This window comes from Arvicola amphibius, chromosome 2 (assembly GCF_903992535.2).
Source record: "Arvicola amphibius chromosome 2, mArvAmp1.2, whole genome shotgun sequence".
Taxonomy (NCBI): Eukaryota; Metazoa; Chordata; class Mammalia; order Rodentia; family Cricetidae; genus Arvicola; species Arvicola amphibius.
The window spans coordinates 16,571,288-16,585,346 of NC_052048.2; the positions used below are offsets into that span (position 1 = coordinate 16,571,288).

General features: G+C 43.8%; 1 protein-coding gene across 3 annotated transcripts in view; it reads right to left on the minus strand.

Annotated features, from left to right (window-relative positions):
- The window catches only part of Etv6 (ETS variant transcription factor 6), a 237,420-nt gene that overhangs the window by 52,021 nt on the left and 171,340 nt on the right, over positions 1-14,059 (minus strand). The gene's annotated exons all lie outside the window — the stretch shown is intronic.

The window sequence follows — 14,059 nt, forward strand, 5'->3', positions numbered from 1 at the left end:
AGCTGCAAAAGATGAAGCATCCCCTAAAACCTTTTCCAGGAAAAGTCATCTACCCAGCCTCTGGGAAGTGGCAGGCTAGCCTCTGGCAAACGCGAAGCCAGAGTAACACAGAAGGTCCTTTGACTCACTGTTTGTCTTGCTGATGGACTGGAAGTGGGTCAGATGTCACCAACGGGGTGGTTCATGTTGTATCTCTGGGAGGCAGGGAGTCTGAGTTTTTAGTTCATTTTGCTGCTACGGAAAACTCTGATAAATCCTTCCAGGGATTAGAACAATAGTTCTCAAAGTGTGACCCTTGAGAACCCTCTGGGTTCCCAAGACCCATGCACAGTGTCTGTGCAGCAAATAAGCTTTTCGAAACAATAGCAACACGATTTTCTCTTTTGACCCTCATCCTTTCATGAACACATAGGGAATGTTCTAGGGGCTACATGACCCGCGGTATCACAGCAGGCTGAATACAGAGATGTGAGTTCACAGAGATGGGAGCCCAGGCCTCTTCTATTAACCTGGACATTGACGAGGTTTGTGAAAGCATTTAACAATGCTTTTTGATTTTCTTTTTACTGTGTTTGCATATATCTTTTAAAATATATACTTTGAATATATGCCTAGTTTGCTGCTCATTCAGTTAGTAAATAGTTTAAAAAGCAGTTTATAATATGGTAAGTGTTGCTGTAAGTCACAGGGGCAAAACCTCTTGTGTAGGGGTGGGGTGGGGATTTGGGAAGAAGAGTCTTTGATAATTATTTAGACCTTGAATCCTGACAGTGGAAGGGCTGCAGAGCTTTATCTTCCAAAGTCACAGAATCCAGAGTTCAACGAGAGCTCAGTGGGACCAGTGTCCATACAGAGCTACGGCACATGTCTTAAACATGTCTTAAAATGTGACCTTTAGCTCAATCCTGGAACAAACCACTTTCCCCCCTAAACTGGGCATGATGAAGTACTGTCTGATCCCTTGGATGCCCAGGCTGCTGAGATTGCGGGACAAATAGCTCAGATCCCAGGGAGTCTTCTCAGAGTCTTCCAGGCTCTGACTGTGACTGCTGGCTCCGCCTTCCAAGAGGTAGATGGTTTTGGAGAACAGAAGTCCCCAGAAGACTCCTTACAACCAGTCAATTGGCTGGGCCTGGCAACACAGCTACTTGGGAAGGAATGCAAGGCCACAAGTGGCTGCCTGAGCTACAGAGTGAGTTCAAGGTCAGCCTGGCAACTCAGTGAGACCTCATCTCAAGTCCAAAGAGGACTGGGGTTATTGTTTAGTGGTAGTATGAGTGAGGCCCAAGTTCAATCCTCACTACCCTAAAATCAAAGCCACCAATCCAATCCAAACTCCAAGAATTTGAGTGTGTTTTCTTGGTTTTTAAATTTTATGGCAATGTTTATCACATGGACCAAACAAGTAGCATTACGGGGTAGCTACTGTAATAAGTGACTACTTTTTGACCTTTAGAAGGAAACAAGACTACTAAAGGATTTGAGGTTTTGCTTTTGGTTCTTGATTGGTCAGAAAGCAATGCCTACTCAAAATGGTTTCTGGACACAGAAAGTGTCCACCTCTTTTAGAAGAGGCTATCCTGGGAAAACCTTCAACTTTACTTCCTATTGTCAATGGTGCCCACTTGGAACAAGAACAGCACGCCAATTTGTGACTTCAGACATACTGGAAAGTGGGAAGGGATGGGTGGAGGTTCCAATCAGACTGGGCATAGGAAAGCACCTGGTGGCTGGAGGGCTTTTAGGGTGATGCAGGGAACTGGGTCAGGGCCTGGGTCTGGGGCAGCGTGTTGGGGTGTTTAAGTAAATAGAGAACCAAAGCCTACCTAAGAGGGGAAATGAAAGCAAAATGCTGAGGTTGCTACTGAGGACAAACTGAAACGGAGAGGTGGGTGAGAAGGGGGCGGGCCCACAAGCAGTAATCTGAGGTTCTTTATTCTCTATGGAAGAAAATCCTCATGAGTAATCTTTTCCCTAAATACAAAAAGAGTCACACACTCCCAACAACACTGCTGGGCAAGAATAACAGTTTCTCTTCTCACTTCCCATTAATCTCTCCCACAGCTCCGCCTTGAAGCAACCAAGGCCACAGAGCTTGGAAACCCCCTCCCCAGGAGCCCACACGGAGGCTCTGGGCACATGCACAGCTAGCTGGACGGCAGGTTACAGAGAGCACTTGGCCGCTAGACAACAGTGACCCTGATGCTGCCAGCAACCTGCCTGGAGGACACTCAGGAAATCGATCGGCCTCACTGCGCTTCCATTAGCGTGAGGAGAAGGTGGACGGCTCACTGAGCCAGAGATAGGCTTGCTATGCAGTAGTGCTGCAAGTCAAGTCCCTCTGCTATTTCTTCTTTAATTCAATGGGATAAAAAGGCTAGGATATAGCATGTGCTTTGTAATTTTAACAAGAACAACAAAAAAAAAAAAGAACTCACTCCCTTCAAGGCCCCTAAAGCTCCCTATGTTGACTGTGTAATGGGATAGGGCTGGTACCTGGGGGTAACTCTGGTGTGACGGAGGCCATTTGATTTACTAAACAGTCATTTATGCACGTCTACGCCCCTAGCACTGTGCAGAGCATTTCAGGAATAGCAGTCCGTTTAACTGCATGCTTGCACAACAGCTGAGATGGAGGTGTGAACTAGGAAATGGAGGCCGGATGCATTTAAGGGATTCACCCCATGCCTGTAGGATTCTAGCAACAAGTGGAGCTGAGAGCTGAATCCAAGATTCTGATGCCAGAATCTGCTTTCTTACCTAGGCATTTTCTATCCACACTCAGAACTAAGGCTGGCTTTCAAGAAGACTGAGGAAATCGATTCCTTCCCACCCAACACCGAGATCCTTGGCGGAGGGAAGTTATCAGCAGATTGAAGATAGGAGGAGAAAAAAAAAACCTCTGCAGATCCCAGGGAGACAGATTTATGGCTAGGAGGAGGAGGGAGGGGCATGTGGGACACTATCGAATGTGTCTGGGAAGAAAGTGCTTTTTTCACAGGCTGCTCAGCACTGACACTGGCTCTTGACTTCTTGCCCAAGTCCCAGCTGTGGGTGGGACGAAGGCTGCCTGAGAAGGGAAGGGTGTGTAAGACTGGTTTCCCAGTCAGTTCTGGCAATTTGGCTCAACAAAGAAAGAATTTACATGTTAATGACTAGGAATGAGGGAGGAAGGGAGAGGGAAAGAGGGAGGCAAACAGACAGACTAGAGAGAGAGAGAGAGAGAGAGAGAGAGAGAGAGAGAGAGAGAGAGAGAGAGAGAGAGAGAGAGAGACAGAGAGAGAGAGAGACAGAGACAGACAGAGAGACAGAGACAGACAGATAGAGACACAGAGAGAGAGAGAGACTCTTTGATAGTGTACCAATGGGCCACAAAAGCCATTTAACTATGACCAGCATTCTTAACACACCAATTACTTTCCGGAGATTACTTGGTGAGAATTTTGTATGGCGGAACCGAACTGCTATGAATGAGAAAATTATTAAGACTCCCACAGGACTTCTTCCCTAAGGAGGTTCAGTAAAGTTCGTGGGCTCAACCCTCCAGTGATACAGCTATACATTCAATTCATACACAAATACATGCATGCATGCATGCATACATACATGATCCATACATACATTCAATTCCATTTTCAACGATGGCCACCGCATCCATCAGGACATCCTCAGTCCATGCCCAACTTTCTGAGTTATGCCTAAACTAATGATGGAAAGCTGACCGGGAGTCAGGCGCTAGGTTCCGTTCACACATCTGCAGCTAGTGAGCATAGGATTCTGGAAAGAACACTTTGTTGTTTTCTGGATCAACAGCTTCATCTGTAAAAATATTGGGCTGAAAGTGTGGGACTAACTAGTTCTGGCAGGGTTTAATAGAGCCAGAGTGCACCTATGGAATTTGAACCTGAAACACCAAACAATTCAGCCAGCCAGGATGTATGTTTTCCTACAAACTAATTTACATTCGGGATTATGATCCTAAAATCTTGGAACTTCTTGAAGGTCCTTCTGAGTCACGGAAGGCAGGTTAGTGCGTAAGAGTGTGTTGCTATGTTCTAATCTTTGCAAAGTTGTCAGCCAGCACGGCAATGATGATGTTGTGGGGCAATGAGCTGCCCCATAACAGCTTGCCCCTTGCAAGTCCATGGGTGCTCTCCAAGAGTTAACTCCCCTAATTCATGAGAGCCCTGCAATTGGCTGGGTTCTCATTTCAGTTTAACAGATGAGAAAATGGAGGGCTCAGAGATGGTGGACGTAGTTTGAACATTACTATACTGAAGTTCCTTTAGTGTGTGTCTGTGTGTGTGGTGTTTGAAATGAAACCCAGGGCCTCATAAACGGTCAGCAATTGTTCTGTTCCTGAGCCACACCCCAGCTCAAGGCCTTTCACCACTACAGCCTTTGGCAAAGACATCTTTTCATATTGAACTCTCTGTATTTACACGAGTTTGCTATGGAGTCCATGCACTGGAAGGCGGAAGGCGAGAATGTGAGGGATGGAGATGCCACAGCAATGCTCTGACTCAACCCTGGTCTCCATGTCTGATTAGAAAACCAAAGCCTGGAAAAGCTTTTCCATACCACGCCAGTCCACCCGCCGCAGGGATCCATGTGACCTCATCACTTGACTCAATGACAGCAACTTTATGACCCTTGACCTAGTCATGACCAGTGACTAATCCTTCCTTGGTTGGTCATCTTGTCTATAATAAGCAAGCTAGAACTACAGTTTTTGGAGCATGCACATCTATGTTCCGTTAACTTCTAAGACAGCACAGGAGTATGACTCGGGTCTTTCTCTGATTGGACAATACAGTTCAATGACAATGAAGCAAACAGGTACTAAACTCTAAAACCAAACCAAATCACAATGATAACTATAGTTCTTGCCTTAACAGAAAGACCACAACAGTCCAGAGAAGTAGAAGTGTTGGGACTGTTGGCTCCTGAGCCCCATTGTTTACTTTCTTTATGTTAATTTTCAAATAGGTCGACAATAAAAGCCAACCCAAGCACTTATTCTGTGCCAGGGGATGCTTTAAATATGCTGTTCACCTAATTCCCTTAGCCCCAAAAGACAAGAATCACGGAAGCACAGAGAACTTCTGTGACTGCTGGGATAAAGCCACAGAGCCAGGAAACGGAACAGTCAGCATAGGAGCCCAAATGGTCTGATGCAATCAAAGTTCATAGCACATACCTGCCTCTCTATCCAAGACTCTCTGGTACTTTGACAGAACACAAGGTACATTAATAACTTATGCATTTCCTAAGAAGCCACCCTGTTTTTTATGGTTACATTAATGGCAACATCTTTTTATGGTTACATACATAACTGGTGCTAGGAATCATCCCACTGTAAGAAGGCATGTCAATCTACAGCCGATTTAATTATTGTAGCATGTTGCATTCCACCCAGATATGGAGCTCTTTCTAGTATCATCCACATTACAAAGCTTCTATCATGGAAGTTTTGATAGGCATCTGTCATCCCCATGGGTCAGTGAAAGTTATGACCTGGTGAGGCCTGAGATGGGAGCATGCTGGTGACACACTCCTTTTTTTTTTTTTTTTTTTTTGTTTTGTTTTTCGAGACAGGGTTTCTCTGTAGCTTTGGAGCCTGTCCTGGAACTAGCTCTTGTAGACCAGGCTGGTCTCGAACTCACAGAGATCCTCCTGCCTCTGCCTCCCGAGTGCTGGGATTAAAGGCATGCGCCACCACCGCCCTGCTGACACACTCCTTTTGATGGGTACCAATCAACTTCCTAGCTATCAACCCATCTTCACACTCATCAATAAGATGGAATGCTTTCTGAAGCTCAGAAATATAGCAAGTACAAGCCTTTCTGCAACTTCACTGGGATAGCTTTTTCCCTGTGCTCATGCACACAGGTCTCAGGGGTCCATCAGCCTCACTGTTTTTGTCTGTGTACACACTTCCCCTCCCTATCTACTCCTCACATGAGGTCATCACAGCACCTTTCCCTCTTCCTGCTACACCAAGGGGCACTGCTGGGATGCCTGATGTTTCTAGAGAGTTCTCTGGCCTGGCATGACATGAGTCTGGGCCACCTAGAAGAACTCAGTTTTGCTCTCTCCGTGAGTCTACCCATCTTGAGCGGTCTGCCTGGTGGTCATTCTCCTTGATGAACGAGAGGGAGGAGTCAGAGGGTGAACAGTGCTGTTTTTTTCTTTGCCTGTGTTGATGTTACACCATAAGACACAGCAGGCTAATAATGGGCTTTTCCTTGAAGCATCCTCAACGTTGTTCATTGTAGTCTGAAGTTATCTGCAGCTCACCTTGTCTTAATATTCTAGACCTGAGATGTTTCTCCTTTATCATTTTTCTTTTCAGTAACTTGTTTTTATCACCCACTATACACAGCTTTTTAAAAGATAGAGCTCATTAGACTGATACAAGACTGTGGGATGGGAAGCTGGCATACCACGCTGGCAAACGATTTGGTGATATTTTAAGAGCTTGGTGAATGTCAACTTCTGAGAATCTACCTTAGAGAAATAACTTTGTATGCAGAAAACTCCTTTATGCACAAAGATGTGCATTTTGTTTTAATATCAAGTGTTATTTTTAATAGTGGAAAACAGAACATAAAAAGAGAGCAGTCACTGACAACATCTATGATAGAAAGTGATGTAATCGATAACAGCATTCAGAAAGAATGAAAATTCATATTAAAATAAAGTGTACACTCACAGAATCTCAAACAATGCACAGATATTTTATAAACCACAAAAATATTAATAGCAACTGTCACTCAGTAGTAGAATTATAGGTGACATTTATTGTCTCTTTTACTTATTTTTATTTCCCAGTTTTCTGTATTAAGTATGTATCAATCTCTGGACTAGGGCACTATCTTACTAAATTGTCCAAGCTGGCCTTGAACTCCAGATCTTCCTGTTTCAGACAGCTGAGTAGCTGGGATTACTGGTGTGCTGTGGGGCAATAGTTTGACCCTGTAAAGATTTGTCTCTTGTACTTGTTTAATAACATGATGATTGGCTAGTAGCCAGGCAGGAAGTATAGGTGGGGCTACCAGGCAGGAAGCAGAGGTGGGGCAATGAGAACAGGAGAATCCTGAGAAGACGAAAAACATAGTGTGCAGTTGTGACCTAACCGCAGAGGAAACAAGATGAGAATGCCTCACTGATAAAGGTACCAAGCCATATGGCCAACATAGACAAGAATAATGGGTCAGTTTAAGACGTAAGGATTAGTTAAGGTGGTACAGTCCTGAGATCCCAGTATGTGGGAGGTGTAGGTAGAAGAATTAGAGTTCAAGGCTAGCCTGGGCTATATGTTGATGGAGAAGAGTTATCTGTCTATGTTTCTTTCATTGGTTAATTAATAAAGAAAACTGCCTTGGCCCTTTAAGAACAGAAAATTAGGTAGGTGGAGTAGACAGAACAGAATTGTGGGAACAAGGAAGTAGAGTTAGGGAGACGCTTCAGGCATTCGCCATAGTGAGTCTCCATGCTGCTCTTCTCCGAGATGGACGCAGGTTAAGATCTCTCCTGGTAAGCCACACCTCGTGGTGCTACCCAGATTACTAAATATGGGTTAAAGGAAGATGTGAGAATTAGCCAATAAGAGGCTGAAACTATGGGCCAGGCAGTGTTTTAAAAGAATACAGTTTCCGTGTAATTATTTCGGGTGTAAAGCTAGCCGGCGGCGGGTGGCAGCCTGCCGCTTCACACTACAGATTGGCACCCAACGTGGTGACTAAATCCACTTAAAAACCTTGCCCGCTTGGGATCGGAAAGAAAGTACTCTGAGACCATGCCAATGGCTCACTGCTCCCTGCCTGCACCTGGGCAGATGGCGGAATCAGGCTTAGGCGAGCGGGACAGCATTTGCGGATTCCTGCCGCCATAGAGAGAGAGATGTTTTCAGACTGCACGGTGCTCTGCGCTTCAGATTCGGCTGTGACTTGGATTAAGAGAGTTTCTGTGCTGCACGCTCAGTATCAAAATTAAACTGCTGAGTGCAGCTCCAATGTGGACTGCTGTGCACCTGGAACTTTGTGCAGCTCAGGGGCACCAAATGACTGAGGCAGTAGCAGCTTTGGCTCTGCTCCGCCATGCTGAACTGTACTGAGCTCAGGCAGGATCTATCGTAATTACCATGATAACAGCGCAGTTAAGGTTTAGACTTGGCTGGAAACAGGCAGTACCGTATTACCTATAAGTGGCGCAACTTAAGTTTTTAAGAAGTGCTTAACATTTTAAGAAATGCTCCTGGATAGTAAAAAATTACAGATTCACAATAGGACAGATTCAGACATATAAGACCCCCATATGGGTCACAATGTTGGATGACTGTACGTAGGCTTGAGAGAGAGAAAAAAATAAATATATAGAGAATAAAGTTAATGCCTTAAAAAAGGTTAAAGTCTTTAAAGAGACAGAGTACAGATAGTTATAGATTAAAAGAAGTAAAGTGATAGAGTAAAAATAAGCCACGTAAAAATGGAAAATTCACAGAGAGTCTGGATTATGTATTTTGTTGTGTTTTCTTTGATTTTTTTGACTGTAAAGGAGCTAAGTACAGAGAGACATTTCATTATATGGGCTGCCAGGCTAGACCAGAATGGACATCTTAACGGTATGACTTCAGGATTTGGATCTAAGAACATGATGCTTTGGAAAAGAGTTTCTTCTTTTGTTTTCACAGAGGACGAGACTCTGTGGATTGCTTCTATCCCAATATGGTATGATAGACCACGCCCTCCTGAAAGGTTGCTGTGAACATCTTCAAAAAATTACTTCACTCAACTGCCAACTGAGAGGAACCTAGCACACAGGTTATACCATGAAAGACCTAAATAACAACGCCCCCACTCAGCAGGAAGCAGTTTGGAGAGAAATAACTGCGCCCACATTCCCAAATATTGTTTATAAATGTTCTTTTACATTTAAAGGGGGATATGATATAGATATGAATAATTTGCATTGGTATGGATTTTAAGGTCAATTTGTTATATGTATATGTATTTCTGATTTTGATTAAGCTATTGTGATTGTAGTTCATTTTAAAGAATGTAATGTATAATTAGGAAATATAGGTTGTTAATGGATAATCATCGATTAATAGTCAAGCTTGTAGTCATGTTAGTCATTTTCTAGATGTGCATAGATATATTTCAGATAGGCATTCTTCATATCTTTCAAAGACTGCAGAATATGGCATTTAATGTTTTAATAACTTAGGGTTTTTCATGACAATGAGACACGTCTGCTCCTGGCAGCACCAATCTACTTCAAGAGGAAGATGGGCATCGAAGAGGCTACTTATGGAGTTTGTTAGCCATTTGGGCAAGAAACTGCTCTTGGCTGGACTGTTCCATAAACTGGACACAAAGAACCCGCAGAGAGAGGACTGCTGAACTTGCCTAAAGGTGAGATGGTCTTTCGGGGTTCCTGATTCATGAAAGAGTCTGCGAGACGTTCTGCAGGACACAGCAGAAAGTGACTGAACTGTCTTTGGAATTTCCTGCTTCATGAAAAAGTCTGCTGGACACTATGGGCCTGAAGGCTGAAGATGGATGCCCCAACGGTACAGAGGAACTTTGGGTGACTGTCCAGGCAGCGAGTTGTCTCTGTCATTTCTAGAGTTTTATAAGTTACTTATTTCTTATTTACTTAGGTAGCATTATATCCTTCTGGAGTCTTTGATGGAGTTGAAGAATAAATAGATAGTTATAGCTTTCCTTAGTTATGATAAAAGATAAAATAGATTTAAATATTGTAACTGTAATACTTGCTTGATAACTGTTTTGTTATATGTAATTTTGCTATGTTAAAGTTGAAGCCTTTCTTTTTTGTTTAAACAGAAAAAGGGGAAATGATGGAGGAGAGTTATCTGTCTATGTTTCTTTCATTGGTTAATTAATAAAGAAAACTGCCTTGGCCCTTTAAGAACAGAAAATTAGGTAGGTGGAGTAGACAGAACAGAATTGTGGGAACAAGGAAGTAGAGTTAGGGAGACGCTTCAGGCATTCGCCATAGTGAGTCTCCATGCTGCTCCTCTCCGAGATGGACGCAGGTTAAGATCTCTCCTGGTAAGCCACACCTCGTGGTGCTACCCAGATTACTAAATATGGGTTAAAGGAAGATGTGAGAATTAGCCAATAAGAGGCTGAAACTATGGGCCAGGCAGTGTTTTAAAAGAATACAGTTTCCGTGTAATTATTTCGGGTGTAAAGTTAGCCGGCAGCCGGGTGGCAGGACGCAGCCCCGCCGCTTCACACTACAATATGTGATTCTGTCTCAAAAACAGAAAGATTGAGCTCACGAGAGACATCTCCTACAGAGCTGTACCTGATGATTTCGGTTGTTTTCTCACATCTTTTGCTTCTGTTAGTCATGTGCAATTGCTAAGTGAGAACCTTATTTTGGAGAGCACCCCAACTCTCCTGATTAGTACTGTAGCATTTTGGTTCATGGGATCATAGGTAGTTTCCTTCTGAAGTTTAAAAATCTGCTTTCTAATTAAGTCAAGAAAACACCCCTAGTCTGTCTCAGTTCCCTTCCTTGATTCTACATTAATGTTTCTCATCACTTCTACTTTGCCAGCTAAGAGTCAAAGGGCAGAGCCTCTCCTTGTCTCTTCTATGTGTAGCAACTTCAGATTGAAACATTCCCTCCAGAAATGGGGGGGGGTGGATCAAGAGCCTCAGGAAGTAAACAACATAGTCCCAGGAAGTCCCTGAGACCAGCAAGACTTACAAGTCCCACTCCACAACCTACAGAACACTAAACTACAGGTGAGGAAGGAGATTCCCTGAGCACCTGAACTGCCTGTCAAATCACACAGGGAGCTTTAGGGCTGCAGCTTTGGTGACTTATCAGTGAAACTGGGGCAGGGTCTTCCATGATGTAGCTATTTCAACATCCCTGTTCCAATACATAAATCCTTATCCATTGTACTGGTGTGACTGTGAGCTTGACATAATCTAGAATCACCTGAAAGAGTCCTAATGAGGAATTACCAAGACCAGGTTGGCTTATGGGCATGTCTCTAGGGAGCTGTCTTAGTTAATTGAGGCAGAAAGACCCAGTCATTGTGGGCAGCACCATTCCCTAAGCGAAGAGTCCTGAACAGAATATAAGAGGACAAAGCTAGCCAAGACCAAGCAAGTGTAGTGTGTGTTTATTTTTTCTTCGGTCTTGACTATAGCTGTGATGTGACTAGCTGCTTGAGTTCTTGCTCCAACGTCCCAAAAATGATGGACTATGACTTGGATTTGTGAGTAAAATAAACCCTTCCCTCCCCTATGCTGCTTTGAGTCAGGGCATATTATCACTGAAATAGAAATGAAGCTAAGATGTCCATATACCTGTTATCCCCCCAAACTCATTTGTTGACCAAACCAGAGTCCAGGAGAATATTAAATTCTGTGGCCAATTCGCAATCTAAGGTGGAGATGTTTGCATTGTGTCTTCCCCATTCAAGTCACACAACACACCCTCTTTCTGCACAGGCACTATTCCTCTTGCCTTTGTGCTTTGGAGAGTCAGGATGCTTCAAACATCACCAATGTTCCTGTGTTCCTTGTCATCTCAGCAACCATTCTGTTAGGCTACACTGGACACATCTGTATTTACAGAAGAAACTGAAGCCCAGAGAGGTTAAGGGACTTTCCCAAGGTTACAATGAGCCTAAAACCAAAAGAACAGGAAGCTATGACAGGAAAGGGTGGATCTTGGAGTAGTTGGGGAAGGAATGCAGGATGAATATAACCAAATACAATATATGCACATGTAAAATGCTGTAAAAATTAACAAAATTATATTTAAAGAGAGTCATTTACTCTCCAAGACAAATTTAAGTATGGCAGGCAATAATCCCAATATGTAGAATGTGCTCCGTGCGTTTTAGGGGGTTTTGCAGGACAGAGACTAGACAGCTAAGTGCCTGAGCTTTGGCATGCATCTTTAGGAGATGGAAATGCGTTCAGCAGCTCACTAGGGCCCAAGAAGCAGGAACAACAGTTCTGTAAGCTGTGAGATGTCCTGGCAGAACTCTGAAGCCACGATAGCACCTTAACAAAGAGGCCTGGCAGGGTCAGGGTATAGGCTGCAAAAGGAGCTCCCTGGAGATACCAAGACTGTCAGGAGCAGGTGAAGGAAGGATAAAGTAGGGCCAGGCAAGGAGGCATCTGCCTCGGGGTGAAACACAAAGCCCACCTTTTAAAACCTCAGTAACTAAACTAATAGTTTAGTACACTGAATACCAATGGACTCCACATGTACAATTCAACCAACTGAGGGTTGATTATGCATATAATGTATATAAGATAATATATAAACTACTCCCAAATAACAACAAACCAAGCCCGTTAATTGTACTAAACCTTCACAATTTATCATGTCTATTCTCTAAACCATATAAGGTAACGATCTAAGAAACCTAAGAAGGTTGTCTGATGTGGGAGTCCCCTCTGTGTGCTGTGATTACCATTAATGAATAAAGAAACTGCTTTGATCTATAGCAAGGCAGAAGTTAGATAGGCAGGGAAAGCGAGGCTGAATGCTGAAAGAAAGAAGGGTGCAGTAAGAGAGATACCATGGAGCCGCCGCCAGAGTCAGACATGCGGAAACTTTGCCGGTAAGCCACTGTCATGTGGCGATACACAGATTAATGGAGATGGGTTAAATTAATATGTAAGAGGTAGCCAATAAGAAGCTAGAGCTAATAGGCAAAGCAGTGATTCAATTAATACAGTTTCTGTGTGATTAATTCGGGTCTAAGCTAGCCAGGTGGCAGGGAACCAACAAGTGGCCCTTCTCCAACAGTTGTTTACAGCCTTAGGTTTTGTAAACAAGCTAATGATTTAAAGGATATGTCAGAATGTAGGCACAGGCAAATAGTATCCCATTACAAAAAGCACTTGATAGTCTTAGCTGGGTGTCAGCATGGGTCCTGAAATGCCCACTCTGAAGACTTTACAGGACAATGTGTTTTAAAAGTCAAAGGAAACTCAAGAAATTCCTGAGCAACTAAATATCAATGCTTCAAGTCATTCTCCTAAAAGAGACACCGATGAGGAGATTCCATGATAACCTTGGAAAGTAGGAACCAACCAGCTCAGAATCACTCAGCTTTGGGGCTTTTGTGGATAAGGATCTCTCTGCACACACACACAGGAACATCTGCCTGCCATTTCAACATTTGTGGACCCCTGGAAAATCAGTTAGGGCTTTTCAGTATCTTGGATACAAGTGAGTCTAACTGCTGACTTGTGATATAACGCAACAGCAAACTGGGTTTGAAAGAGAAACACACATATTACCCCAATTAGGGGACGAAAACAGAACCGAGAATCAGAAAGGGTGCCGACTTCTCACACAGACACCACAGCGAGTGAAAATGGCGAGAGTTACTTGGCAGTGGATCTGACGGGGGGGGGGGGGGGGGGGGGGGAGGGGGAGGGGAGTGTCTCTTCTCAGGAAATGTCAGAAGTCCTTGCTAACCCGCTGACACTTGCTATGCACACTAGGAAAGGTTCTCCATCATCATCAGTCATCTTAGTCTATGAACAGTGGGTTGGTGTGACCAGGAACAAAAAGACACCACAGAGAGAAGAGGTTTAAAAGGCAAGAGGCAAAAAGGACAGAATTTCCTCTATTTGGCAACAGAAAGATACAAGTTATTCATGAACACTGCCAATGCTTATGCCAACAAGAAGTCCAACTATAAGACAGGAAGGGAAAATAAGAAAACAAGCGATTGAAAGTCGGTGTGTTTCTCAAACAGATGCAATGAGCGCATATAATGGGCGTGTGAGCATAAGGGCCTGGCTGATCTGTGGGATCTGCAGCGTATGACTGACAAGGGCTGCCTGAGGAGAAGGGAATGAGCAGCTTTTCTTTCCCTTTTACTCTTTAAGCCACACACAGATGATCTTGTCTGGCCATAGCCACGGATCTAGACATTCCTTTACGGAGTCTAACAAGAGTGATCCTCATTCTCATTCTGGTTAGGACAGCAGAGATCCAGTCACTGGGGTAGGAGAGGGGCTGGCCTTTGTGTGGC